Source organism: Melitaea cinxia, chromosome 19, assembly GCF_905220565.1.
Source record: "Melitaea cinxia chromosome 19, ilMelCinx1.1, whole genome shotgun sequence".
Classification (NCBI taxonomy): domain Eukaryota; kingdom Metazoa; phylum Arthropoda; class Insecta; order Lepidoptera; family Nymphalidae; genus Melitaea; species Melitaea cinxia.
Genome location: NC_059412.1, coordinates 790,981 through 805,264, shown reverse-complemented (window position 1 = coordinate 805,264; position 14,284 = coordinate 790,981). Strand labels below are relative to the sequence as shown.

At 33.3% G+C, this 14,284-nt stretch overlaps 1 long non-coding RNA gene across 1 annotated transcript; it reads left to right on the top strand.

The window, feature by feature from the left end:
* Window positions 1-9,509: 9,509 nt before the first annotated feature.
* Window positions 9,510-12,481, top strand: LOC123662886. The gene is made up of 3 exons (XR_006744562.1): window positions 9,510-9,520; window positions 11,685-11,690; window positions 12,415-12,481. It is a non-coding gene; the product is annotated as an uncharacterized LOC123662886 (long non-coding RNA).
* The last annotated feature ends 1,803 nt before the right edge of the window (window positions 12,482-14,284 follow it).

The window sequence follows — 14,284 nt, the reverse complement described above, 5'->3', positions numbered from 1 at the left end:
GAGTACAGGAGGTACAATTAAGTGTTCAATTTCGCAGAAATGTATTTCAAAATTACAATCGAATAAGTACAATAACATAATTTATTTAAAGCTATAATCATCAAGCTATAATCTAATTAAAATATGTATTTTCATATATTACATAATATTTTAATAATAAAAAAATAAATAAACAATATTTTCTAAACAAACAACACAAAAATATATTCAGAGATTTAACACAGTTTTCCGGGCGTGCGCATCTCGGGGGTAACGGTTGTCGGCACGCGTTCAATGTTTCCATTCACTGCTCTTCAACGCTACTCCAGTCAAATTTACTGACGCTCAATAACAAATTAAATATTAATCAACTTTACAAAAAAAAAATGACATTCATATACGTATTTAAAAGGTTATCTGGAAGAAATCGCTATTTAGCGATGAGATCGCTTTTGTACATCTTGTATTGTATATTTCTTTATATGTGTCTGTATTTTGGTGTACATTAAGAATAAATAAATAAATAAAGTATTTATTTTTCAGCTTTCTATATTTTATTGGGGTATATAAACTAATATGAAATAGTTTTACCCCTTTATATTCTGATGATGTAATTCTTAAGCTGTATATTAGTTTTAAAGAATATTTGTTTCATAAATTTTACTCTTTCTAATATTTTGAATTTGATTTGTATTTAATAAGGTAATAAATAAATTACTACTATTAATCAAAGCTAGTGCTTGATATTTTAGTACTTGTTGTGATTTATATGATAACAGTAATAGTACAATGTTAATATGATAAAAAAATTGTATTATTCTAGTTCAAATGCTTGATTAATTTCATATCATTACAGCCTATACAGTCCACTGCTGGGCATAGGCCTCCACAAGTTCACGCCAAAAATAACGTGAACTCATGTGTTTTGCCCATAGTCACCACGCTGGGCAGGCGGGTTGGTGACCGCAGTACGGGCTTTGTCGCACCGAAGACGCTGCTGCCCGTCTTCGGCCTGTGTATTTCAAAGCCAGCAGTTGGATGGTTATCCCGCCATCGGTCGGCTTCTTAAGTTCCAAGGTGGTTGTGGAACCTTGTTATCCCTTAGTCGCCTCTTACGACACCCACGGGAAGAGAGAGGGTGGCTAAATTCTTTAGTGCCGTAGCCACACAGCATTGATTAATTTATTTCTTTCAATAATTTATAAATTTATTAATAACTCAATTTATTTCCTGCGGGGTCTCGCTTTCTTGTTTACTAGTAACAACCAATCAGAATCGAGTGTGACGGGGAGTGTTGTTAGTATTTTTTGTCAAATGATCCGAAGACGGTGGACGAGAGCTCATTTCGATCACCAGAGCAGGAGGCCTGCGCAAGTGTATTCAGTAATTGTAATTAGTTATTAAAAAAATTATGAAGTTAATCATTGCGAAGTCTTTGATTTCATCACATATTATGTTATTTTATCAAAAAGTAAAAGAAACTGTGCAGACAATCCAATAGCGAAATAATTAGATCAAGAGGACCCTGCACCCAACGCGATGCGCAAGCTACAGGGCCGCAAATGAAAAGTAATGTCGCTGCAAGGGGTGCTACGAGCCGGAAATAATTCCGTCTATAATCTAATTCGAAACACCCTCCTAAGAATTTTACACATGTCAGCCTAAACTGCATATACATATTTGAAGGAAAATTATATCGAATTGGAAAAAAGGAAATACAAATAAATCAAATAATTATTATAAATACCTATATATAAATTCGTATTAGTAACTAGCGACCTGCCCCGGCTTCGCACGGTTGCAATGCTGATACTAAATATAAAATAAATATTTGCAATGTAAGCACAACATAAAAATGTTTTTATTTACGACATCACATTAAAAGTCTTTAAAACTATCAGTATTCCTCTAATATATTATGCATGTATTATATATATATATATATATATATATATATATATATATATATATATATATATATATATATATATATATAAACCTTCCTCTGGAATCACCTATTTACTAAAGAAAACTTTATCAAAATCTGTTGCGTAATTTGAAAGATCTAAGCATACAGACAGCGGGAAGCGACTTCGTTTTATATTATGTAATGATATACATATATTACCCCGTTTTAAATCATTTCAGTAATGAAAATAACCACTTTAATTTAAATTCAAATTACATTTATATTCGTACTTTGCTCTATTTCATCTTGTATTAGTTTTCAATATCGTTAGTTTAATTTTAGTGGCTGGATGAGGATTGTGGAAAACCGGGATGTTTGGCGCGAACTTGTGGAGGCCTATGTCTGGCAGAGTATAACGATGAATCTAATTTTAAAAAGCCTAGAAAAACAACAATCGCTTCTCGTTACATTTTTCACAAAACAAATAACATAAATCAATAGCTTTGTGTATATATAACATTTTTTACAACGGTACTAAACAAGATGTGAAAAAAGTTCTAGTCTAGTTCGTAAGTTCTAGTCTAGTTCGTTTTTAAGTTTTTCAAATTCTGTCACTACTTTCAATGCATTTCAATTTCGTAATATTACATAGATCAACTGAGATAGTCACAAATCAAGAGCAGGGGCAGAACGGCTCATGTAATCAGTTTAAGAGCGCAGTGTAATCTCGTTACGGCCCCAGTCCGGATCATTAGCCCCGTCTAATCTAATTTCGATTTCATTACCGGCGACCCGGCTCTGTTTTGTATTTTGATGTGTTGATTGTTTACGTTATACTAGTTATCGCCCAGAGCCATAATTATAAGTTTAAATTAATGAAAACCAAAATGTTATGAAAATAAAGAACCTTTATTTACATTTTTCTATTTGACTAAATGTTATGATTAGGTAACGTCACTAGTTTGATGTTACAACACTAGGCATAAAACAAGGCGTGGTCAAGATGGCGTCTCAATTGTTAATTGTGCTAAAATAAAACTACATTGTAAATTGAAGTCGGATGTTTTTCATTTTCGAGACAACACATAAAACATGGTGTCAGAAGCGGTTCGCGATCTGTGTCTTTTTATTCATTAATTCATTTTACATTAAATCATTGCGAAATTCATAGTCATGTCTGATGAAAATCAAAAGCCGAAGAAACTTTCTGGAATGTCTAGTCCGCAGCCCATGGTGATGAACGGTAATGTCGCACAGCAATGGAAAAAATGGCTGCAGTCCTTCAAATTTTATCTACGCGCATCAGGCTTGGATGAAGAGAGTGATGGCAGAAAGGTAGCTTTATTTTTGCATGTCATAGGTGAAAAGGGTGTTGATGTATTTAATACATTTGGAAAAGACGAAGATAAGGAGGTACTAGGTCAACAGAACTTAGAGTGTAAATTTCAATTTAATGAACTCTATATGTCAAAACAAATTAATTTTATAATTGCAAATGTGAATTCTCCAACTGTATTAGGTAAACTTACTTGCTCAGAAATTGGACTATTTAAAAGAGTTTTCTGTGTAGACACTACAAGCATGCAAATGTCAGAGTGTGATAATAATAAAATGTTTTCTAAAATAAGTCAAAATGACTCAAAATTAGATTCAGTAATATGTCCTAAAGTAACAGAAAGTCAATCACAGTCATTTTCATTAAAATCAAGTCAGTCACAATATATAAATGTAAATAAACTTGTTGAATACAATAATTCTGTTTTTACCGGTCTTGGTTGTCTTCCTGGTGAGTGTCACATAAGTACAAATCCGGAGGTCAAGCCAAAAGTCGATGCTCCGAGGAAGGTACCATTTGCATTACATCATAGACTTCAACAAGAACTTGAGAAGATGGAAAAAATGGATGTAATTACCAAGGTTACAGAGCCTACTGAATGGGTGAGTTCTTTAATCTTAATAGAAAAAAAAAATGGTCAATTAAGGGTATGTCTAGACCCCCGTAATTTAAATCAGGCAATTAAGAGAACTCATTATCCTATTCTATCGGTAGACATGGTCCGTGCCAAGGTGGCTGGTGCAAGATTTTACTCCACCCTGGATGCGAGCAGCGGATTTTGGATGTGTAGATTGAGTGAGAAGAGTTCTTACCTCACAACTTTCAATACACCTTTTGGTCGATACCGCTTTAAGCGTCTTCCATATGGAGTCAGCTGTGCTCCTGAGTATTTTCACAGAATTATGACTAAAATATTTGGTGACATACCAGGGGTGGCAGTATACAGCGATGATATATTAGTAAGTGGTAAAACACTACAAGAGCATAATGAGCGTCTTAATATAGTATTTAAAAGAGCAAAGAAATATAATGTCAAGTTTAATAAGGAAAAGTGTTCATTTGTCAAGGAAAGTATTAAATATCTGGGTCATATTTTTTCAGTGGATGGAATCACAGTTGATCCGGACAAAGTCAGAGCAATCAAATAGATGCCCTCTCCTACCTGTTTAAAGGATCTACAAAGATTTTTAGGCATGCTTAATTATTTAAGTCCTTTTATTAAGAATATGGCAGGCGAGACAGATGTTCTACGTCAATTATTAAAAAAATCGACTGATTGGCAGTGGACTGCCAATCATGAAACAACCTTTGTTCATCTGAAGCAATTAATATGTCAAGTTCCAGTGTTGTCACATTTTAATGTTCATGATCCTATTGTTCTACAAAGTGATGCTAGTAAGAGTGCTGTTGGAGCGGTGTTGTTACAAAATCAACATCCAGTATATTATGCTTCAAAAACTTTAACAGAGACACAACAGAAAATGGCTCAGATAGAGAAAGAACTTTATTCAATAGTTTTTGCCTGCGTTAGGTTTCATCAATTTATATATGGACAAACTGTAACTGTAGAGACAGACCATGCTCCTTTAATAACGTTGTTTAAAAAGTCTTTAGTCGAGGTTCCAACGCGTCTCCAAAGAATGATGTTAAAAATACAACCCTATAATCTAAATGTAGTTTATAAAAAGGGTAGTCATATGTACATTGCTGATACCTTGTCAAGAGCGGCACTTTCTGAAACAAGTTCGGATGAATTAGATGAAGATGTTATTGTTCATGTAAATTTACTGATTAAGTCATTACCAGTCTCATCAGAACGTCTACAGTGGTTAATCAATGGCACTAATGAAGATGAAAGTCTGCAAATTTTAAAAAAATACTGTAAAGAAGGATGGCCGTCAAGTAAAACTCAAATTCACCAAGATTTGCATGAGTATTGGCAGTATAGATTTGATTTACATACAGAAAATGATTTAATTTTCAGAAGTAACAGTAAAGTCATACCTAAAAAATTAAGGCCAGACATTTTAAAAATAATACACAGTGGTCATCTGGGAATTGAAAGGTCAAAAGCGTTTGCTAGAGGACATGTATTTTGGCCATTTATGTCAACTGATATAAAAAATATTGTTCAGTCATGTCATATTTGCTTGTCACATAGAAGCTCAAATGCTCCAGAACCACTTCTTCCACATGATGTTACTTTATTTCCGTGGGAAAAAGTTGGTGTTGATTTTATGGATTATAAATCTAAAAAATACATAGTAGTACAAGATTATTACTCAAATTATATTGAACTAATGACATTGACCACTACTAACGCCAAAACAGTAATTGTTTGTCTTAAAAGTATCTTTAGCAGACATGGTATTCCAGTTGAGTTATTCTCTGACAATGGGCCGCCATTTAATTCGGCAGAGTTTAAGAAGTTTATTTGGGAGTGGGGAATACATCATAATACGTCAAGCCCCTACATACCAAGGTCAAATGGCTTGGTAGAATCAGCAGTAAAGATATGTAAACGTTTTCTTACCAAGTCAGAAGAGTCAGGGACAGATCCATATCTGGCTTTACTTCAATTCAGGAATACACCTAGAGGAAATCTACCATCTCCAGCGCAATTATCAATGTCACGTTCAATTAGAACACAATTACCAACAGTCACAAAAAACTTATTACCAAGAATAGTTAATTTTCAACAATATATAAAAAAGAAGGAAGAAAATAAAAATAAAATGAAGAATTACTATGACAGAAAGACTAAATCATTGCCGGAACTACAAGAAGGAGATGAAGTTTATTTTAAGAAAATGCCAGATAGTCCATGGATTACAGGTACAATAAGGTCCAAATGTGATCAGCCTAGATCTTATACTGTTGAAGGGTCAGATGGATTTATAGGAAGGAGAAACAGACAGCATATTTTGAAGCCTCCGCAGTCACCTCAAACGGCATCTCAAGATATGTGTCAAAAAGGTTCAACTGTCAAGACATCCGATAATTCTCAAACAGTAGCACCATCTATTGAAGAGCGTACAACTCCAGTTGAAATACGCACTAGGTTTGGAAGAGTCATAAGACCACCAAGAAGGTTACATTTTGATAACTAAATAAGTAAGTTAATATTTCTTTCGTTAAGCAAACATTTTTAGCAATGACTGTGAAGGACTGATTGATTTGGTTAAGTCTAGAATTTATGTAGATAAAGATTTAGTTCAAAAACTATATTATTTTGAGTTATTTAAACAGTTTTTTGTTGTCAAGACTTATTGTTAAGTTAAGTAATTTCTTTGTAAACTGTAAAATTATAATTATTTAGTTTTTAGTCTCAAACTGTAAAATTATAATTATTTAATTTTTTTTAAAATAAGGAGGATGTTATGATTAGGTAACGTCACTAGTTTGATGTTACAACACTAGGCATAAAACAAGGCGTGGTCAAGATGGCGTCTCAATTGTTAATTGTGCTAAAATAAAACTACATTGTAAATTGAAGTCGGATGTTTTTCATTTTCGAGACAACACATAAAACACTAAATACTTTGACAAGCGTGTGTGTGTGTCAAATACATGGTAGTGTGTGTAATGTTTTTTTAAAATGGATTTAATATATTTTTGCATAATTTAAAAAATATATTAGCATTCTGCACTCCTTCTCTACATAAACTATATGTGTATGAAATTTTATACTCTTTTGTAAGCGCAATTTTTGTAAAAACGGGTACCAAGTTTTTGCTTCACTTATTAATATATACATTATATGATGCGATGTTTTTCGTCAAAGAAGTGAAAATTTAACCCGCTGGTTTTTTGAGATAAAATGCCTGGTCAATACATACCAGATGATCTCAGGAATGAAGTCCGGGTTCTAATATCAATGAATATTAAAATAACGAAACTAATGAATGTGTGTGTAATTATGTACGCACATAAGAAGTTATACTTTAATAGCTAGCGAACTTTACGTTGCTAACTTCTTCTTCGTTGACTAGCTAACTTCCGCGTGTCGGTTTTTTATGACGGTGTGCGCGCGCATCGTAAAAATTTACTCTCATCATTTTTCCCTAACGCGCCAAAAGAAGTGTAACTTAAAAAAATTAGATTTGTATGTAAATATTATATCTATGTATATTTATTAAAATATATATTGAGGTATACTAGTCAGCTGTTATCTTAAACTAACACTTAACACAAGCATTATATAAAAAATGTATCAAGGGAGACTTCGCTATCATTTATATTATAAAGTCGAGAGCAAACGTAAGTTAGCTAACATGCTACATACTATCGAAATTTGAAATCATCAAATATTTTGTATATTAATGAAAAAAATCGTTAAAGTAGTTAAGTAAGTATATAAGAATAAGTTTAATTTTTAAAAAAGGAATATCGAAACGCAAACGAAACCGTTTACATAGGCAAGAAGAACATTTAAAGCGCGTCACGTACGACGGGACGACGTCACGCTAGTACCAATTGATTTATCGCTAGAACTCGCGCATGCCTGCCCACTATAAATTATTATCAATAATGATCGCGCGCATGATTTATTATTACAATAAATAAATCGATGAGAAACCGTATAAAACTATGGAAATGATCGAGAGAAACAAAAAACTCAAGTAACACTGATTAATGATGAGCGCTGAGTACGTGTACGAGTTTGGCGCTCTCGCAGTGTATTAATTAATAACAGTTGCACACATCAATTTTTTTGGCCGTTGAAACTTAAGAGGTACATAAAAACTGGTAAAAATCTACTGAAACTGTCATCATTTCTCATCATATCAAAAGTTAATTCAATAATCAATTGTTGAAATTCAAACACGCGATGGAATAATTTTGCTATATGATTATACTATAGTAATGTTATTGACATATACAAAAATATCGATTATAACAGAAGCTTTCAACGATTTAACTGACAAGAGTATCATAGAATCCAGCTGCCAAAACGGAATAAGTACTTGAAGCGGTGGAAAAAACTAGAAACATGAGTATAAATCTGGCTGATCGTGAGATATAACAATTCCTTCGGTTTTTATTCAGTCATTACAAGCCTTACGCTTTTAATTTAGCAAATGCCTCTTCCTATATAAAAAAGATATTTAAACATATACAGCAAGCACAAATTACGTTCAAATAAGTGTCATAACGCGCATTAATATGCGTCGCAGTCCTCAAGCCACCTTCTCGTTAAGGTAGCCAACACCGGCTCGAGAATTCGTCCGTCGCAAAGGACCCGACGAAAATTTTATTATGCCGCAATGTCGAGGTGTGGATGAAGTTATTATCGTTTTTGTCATACGTCGCGTTTCGAGCGGGAACGATTCGATTGTTCGACTTACGTGCGACTATGCCATGAATAAGACAATTAACGAATTATCTTGATTCTTCCAAGTCGATAATGGGATGACATGCCTAAATTAATAAGCGTCATCAAGAAATAAAAAATATCCTTTAAAGTTCTGCTGATGAATAAAACAAAAATTGACTACATTCGAATCAAATATTTTTAACGTTTTATTCGGATTTAATCTCCAACGGCCATTTTCAATAATTTTCTATATAATTCTGATTTTGCTTAATAGCGATAGATATTTGACGCAATTTGTATTGAACTCACGTAAATGATATTTTTTTCCCTAGTGTGCAAATTTAGAGAAAGGTAGAATATTGAAACTGGACGTGAGTTAGTTTGTAGATAAAACATCACGTAACAGCCCATAGAAATAAATGGGTCATCAACTGAAACTACGGTTCGTGTAGTTAAGTGCTTAAAATCTTCAAATTATAATAATATAGATATACCTATATATAAAATTCTCGTGTCACAATGTTAGTTAAAATACTCCTCAGAAACGGCTGGACCGATTTTAATGAAATTTTGTGTGCATATTGGGTAGGTCTGAGAATCGCCCAACATCTATTTTTCATGACCCTATGTTATAAGGGGGTGGATTAGGGGGTTATTTATATCATTTCAGCCTATTGCAGACCACTGCAGGACATGGCCTCCACAAGTTTGCGCCAAAAATGCCGTGACCTCTTGTGTTTTGCCCATAGTCACTGCTGGCTGGCTTTGTCGCACCGAAAGCGCTGCTGCCCGTCTTCGGTCTGTGTATTTCAAATCCAGCAGTTGGATGGTTATCCCGCCATCGGTCGGCTTTTTAAGTTCCAAGGTGGTAGTGAAACTGTGTAATTCCTTAGTCGCTTCTAACGACACCCACGGGAAGAGAGGGGGGGTGGCTATATTCTTACTGCCGTTATCACACAGCAAACAAGCACACAAGCTAGTATATATATATACATATCTTATAAGATATAATTCGAGCTAAGCGTTAACCTGTTTAACATGTACAGTATTAAATATCGTATTTCCAGAAACTAGTGATAAAATTATTTGTGTTGGAAATAAAGTCGTGTAGGATACGGCAACACCATTTCTAATTATAGGCAAACTACGTTATCTTAGTCACGTCGACTAAGATTGCTGTTTTTTGTTTCAATCTGGTGTTCTAGATTAGATGGAATTTAAGCAGCGAACATAACAGTGCCCGATAAACGTTCCAGTTTCAAGTTTTATGTACACCACGCGATATTAGGATAAGGGAACTGGTTTTAATTATTATTAGGGCTTTTGGTAAGTAACACTACTGAAGTTAACATTGGTGATTTTTATATATTTGAATTAAACAATAAATTATATAGCAATACCAGTGCAAATAATTCGCACTAAATAAGTAATATATAATAAATATATAATTTTAATTATTAATTAATATTTTTTTTTAGTTGTGGATACCGGTAGAGCAAGTAATTATCTATAAAATGATATATAATTTATGTGGAGTAATTGTGAGGATTTTTTGTAAAAAGGGAGGCCAACATCTTAACTTTAGCGCATTAATCTATATTATTAAATAAATATATAAATAATATAATAATATATAAATAATAATAACTATAGAATCAATAATAAATGAATTTATAATTTGAATTACAATTCTACATCTTAGACAAACATAACTCGGATGATCAAACGAGTCTCTCAATTGTGACATTTTTGTTGACCAACACCCCGTTTAGAGTAGAAGAAGAATTAGAGATCAATCCACTGCGTCACTCTACAGATCTCAGAGTGCATATGCTTGGATTTTCTTATTTTTCTGCAAAGAACTGAAGTGATTGACTTTATAAGTATTATTAAGATAAGAAAAAAAGACGCAAGATTTTATTCGAGTAAATAAGAAAATAGTACAAAAAGAAATTATTTAAATTAATATTCGTAATTTTATTTTATCACTCATTAACAAACATTTTAGCGATCAAGCGCTCAAAGCGTCCGCACCAACCGGTAACTCGTAAAATAAATCTCCGAGTCGAGCGCCGATAGCATCTCGGACGATCCTCGACTTAAAAACGCAATGTTTTAATTCCATCCTCCCGGGAATCTCTAGATCGTCGAGGTAACGGGCCGTGTTTCAAAAATATATTCTTTTTTACATTTCTTGTGGAGTTATGTAGCCAGCGGGGTCCGAGACATCGGCGGTGACGTCGAGATGCCGGAGATTACTGGAAGCGTGGTTTTAGAATATATGATATACATACCGGATATGTATAGTGGGTTTAATGGTTTGGTTTCGACACTTTTCTTATAATTACAGTTCATTATAAATACGAAATCAACTTTGTTCTCACTGATCGTCAAAGCGAAATTAAAATTATTCAAAAAGTTAACTAATATTGGTTCGATTCATCTATAGAGACGAAACATTAATAAATATAAACATCAATATTAATTATTATTAATAAGGCAGTAAATATTATTTATGGTTTTAATTCTATTTATGCAAACTTACTTCCGTAACACTTTGTAAATCTAAATCATAATATTTCGACATTTTTTATCGTCCAAATCGTAAAATATGCAGTTATTGCAAACTTACACGGTGAGACGCTAAGCTATCATCAAATGCTCTGACGTCAAAAAAAAAATAGCAATAAATTTGAGTATATTTTCGAGTAAAACTCAAATTAAAATAGCAGGAGTTAGAATAATTAGAAAGAGATTAATAGTATTAATACATACGAAAGCCTTGCCTCTTACAGTTTGATCGATGAGCGCGGTCGTAGACAGACTGACAGCGTTTATTGATTGTGATAACTATACTCATATCTAAACTTAATACTTCAAAGACTATAAAATATGTTGAAAGCTAAGTTTATTAACTAAGAAAATCCTAAAGACATTAATCAAATAAATATATTCTTTAGGTCGAGTTTCTACATTAAGTTTTATTTGAGAATTGCATTCTACCGTATTTTTTTTGTACCTCTAGAATAACTAACGAGCGTATAGCTTGCCTGATAGTAAGCGAATCCTGTAACTTACCGTACACCCGACCTTCGCCAGGACCTCTGGCTCTCACCCAGCACAGACATAACAATACTAGAGAGCGTCAGGTAGCTGTGATTTTCTATGACCTTTGTCGAGCTTATTTAGATTTTGAGGAAAATATTTTTTTTGAATTTTTTTTTGTGCTTTTGATAACTTAAGCTAGATTAATGACATAAACACCACATATTGTGTTAGAACTCAGTCATTTAATAGGTAAAACTCCACATATCATATTATAAATATTCACATACATCCGGCTAAAAGAAGATTTGAAATAACGTAAATATCTATGTCAATTAATCAGCACCTCAACATCTAAGTATGCACATAATCGTCGAAAAATGTAAATAAATCTATTAGATATACGTTTTTTTTTTGTTGCAAAAAGATAACTATCGAAGATAAATGTAGCACAAAATCGAACAAATACAAAACATTTCTCAGTCTATACAAATAAATAAAATTGGAGTATCTGTTTGTAATATTAAAATAACCGCTTTTTGCTAAATGTATATATGCATGTATATACGGTAATATACCAAAATAACATTTTTTACAATTGTTAAGGAACGTCTCACATCTTGCGTTGCAACTCTTGGTTCACATCGTGTGGTCCGCACTTAATTTACCGGTCATCGGTGTGAAGTGTTTATAAACTGTGAGTGCAATAGACAATCAGTGGTGTGACAGAACGTTTGCTATATAAGACAATAATTTGACATTTAAACTCTCTTTCCCATATTTCTTCTCGTCGTGCGAAGTGTTTGCATAATGTAATTTGTAATACAGCAATCTATTCTCTTCAATCTTTCATTTTCTCCAACTATTCAAACAACAATCAATAAAATACAAGCAACAAGCAATACAACGAAACAACAATTTTTGTCTGTCTATCTGTTTGTTCCGGCTAATCTCTGAAAAGGCTGGACCGATTTTGACTGGACTTTGCTGAGCTGATGTAATAAGGAGTAACTTAACTATTTTTATTTTAGAAATTTATTTATCTTATAACTCTGCGAACTGAACAATAATTTTTTTGTTAAATTCCACGCGGACGAAGTCGCGGGCACAGTAGGTAATATAGGCGCTGGACAGGTAAAAAAAAATTAAAAGTATCTCGTTTTTATACCGTTTTTTTATAAATATATTTCATATATGATCTTGTAAAAATGATTTTTTTTATCAATAAGCTTTGATACTACTGATAAATTAAAAAATGTAAGCATCTTGAAATAAAGTTCTACTTAACCTTATTACTTATCCTATGTGTATTGTATTCTATTATAGATAAATATATCTCAGTGCTGTGTGCTGTGTGGCTACGGCACTAAATAATACCTTCTCTTCCCGTGGGTTTCGTAAGAGGCGACTATGGGATAACACAGTACCACTACTATCTTGGAACTTAAAAAGCCGACCGAATGGGATAACCATCCAACCACTGGCTTTGAGAGACACAAGCCGAAGACGGGTAGCAGCGTCTTAGGTGTGACAAAGCCAGCCCTGCGGTCACCAACCCGCCTGCCCAGCGTGGTGACTATGGGCAACACATATGAGTTCACGCATTTTTGGCGCGAACTTGTGGAGGCCTATGTCCAGCGGTGGACTGCAATAGGCTGGAATGATGATGATGATACCTCAGTGCGATACTTCGAAAGACAGAGTTTATGGATGGATAATTGTTTTTTTTTTCCATCAAAAGTACTTAAGTGAGGTTGGTACACGCGTATCGACCAAATATTTGAAACCGGAGATCTCGAACAACATACCGACTTCATTTTATTTAGAAATTTCCACTGGATCGAAGTTTGTTTAGAAAATACTGCTCACTGCAAATAGTGTCTGAATAAATCCATTCCAAATTTAAGTAACGGTAGAACTAAATTATCATACGAATGAAATCACGCGCGTTTCCATTCGTGTTACTATTAAATATTTATAAATTAATAAAAAACAAGAAATTCTTTCTAGAATATCGTCATATCTAGATAACAGACCGTGATAACTATGGGAACATAGAACCAAGGACTTTATGTATTATTAATGTTACATTACATAAACTAGATTTGTTATTTTATATTTCACATTAAACTTTAGAAAACCTTTTTTTCATTAACTTCGTACACTGTAATCGATTACAGGAACAATGTCCGAGAGATAAGATCAAACGAAATAATTAATGTTACAGATGATTTCAACGAGTACCATCACATACAATGGCGCGTAGTTATATATATGATTTGTATTGCATTGTCCGTCAGTCCGTTTCATATTAATGCCGTTTTTGTTCGACAGTCTGCGTTTGGCGACAACGCGAACAGCGTGAGGCTTTGACGCTAAATGGTAACAAAACAAAAACTGGGGGTATAAATAGTGCAAGTTCATATTTGATTTAGAAATCACGAAATAGCTTCCTTTAAGTTTAACCATATCAAAACCGAATTACTCAAATAACATAAGTAACAAATTTTCAAAATCTACGCTAATTTTAAATCCTGTATATATCAACAAGTATATATATATGTGTTCGGTGCAGGATTACATAGTTGATAAAGATATTACGAATTTTGTGCTAAAACATAGTTGATTCATTATTTTCAAAACGGTAACTGCGGAGTTTCTTGCCGATTCTCCTCTGCGGAATCTACATTCCGAATCG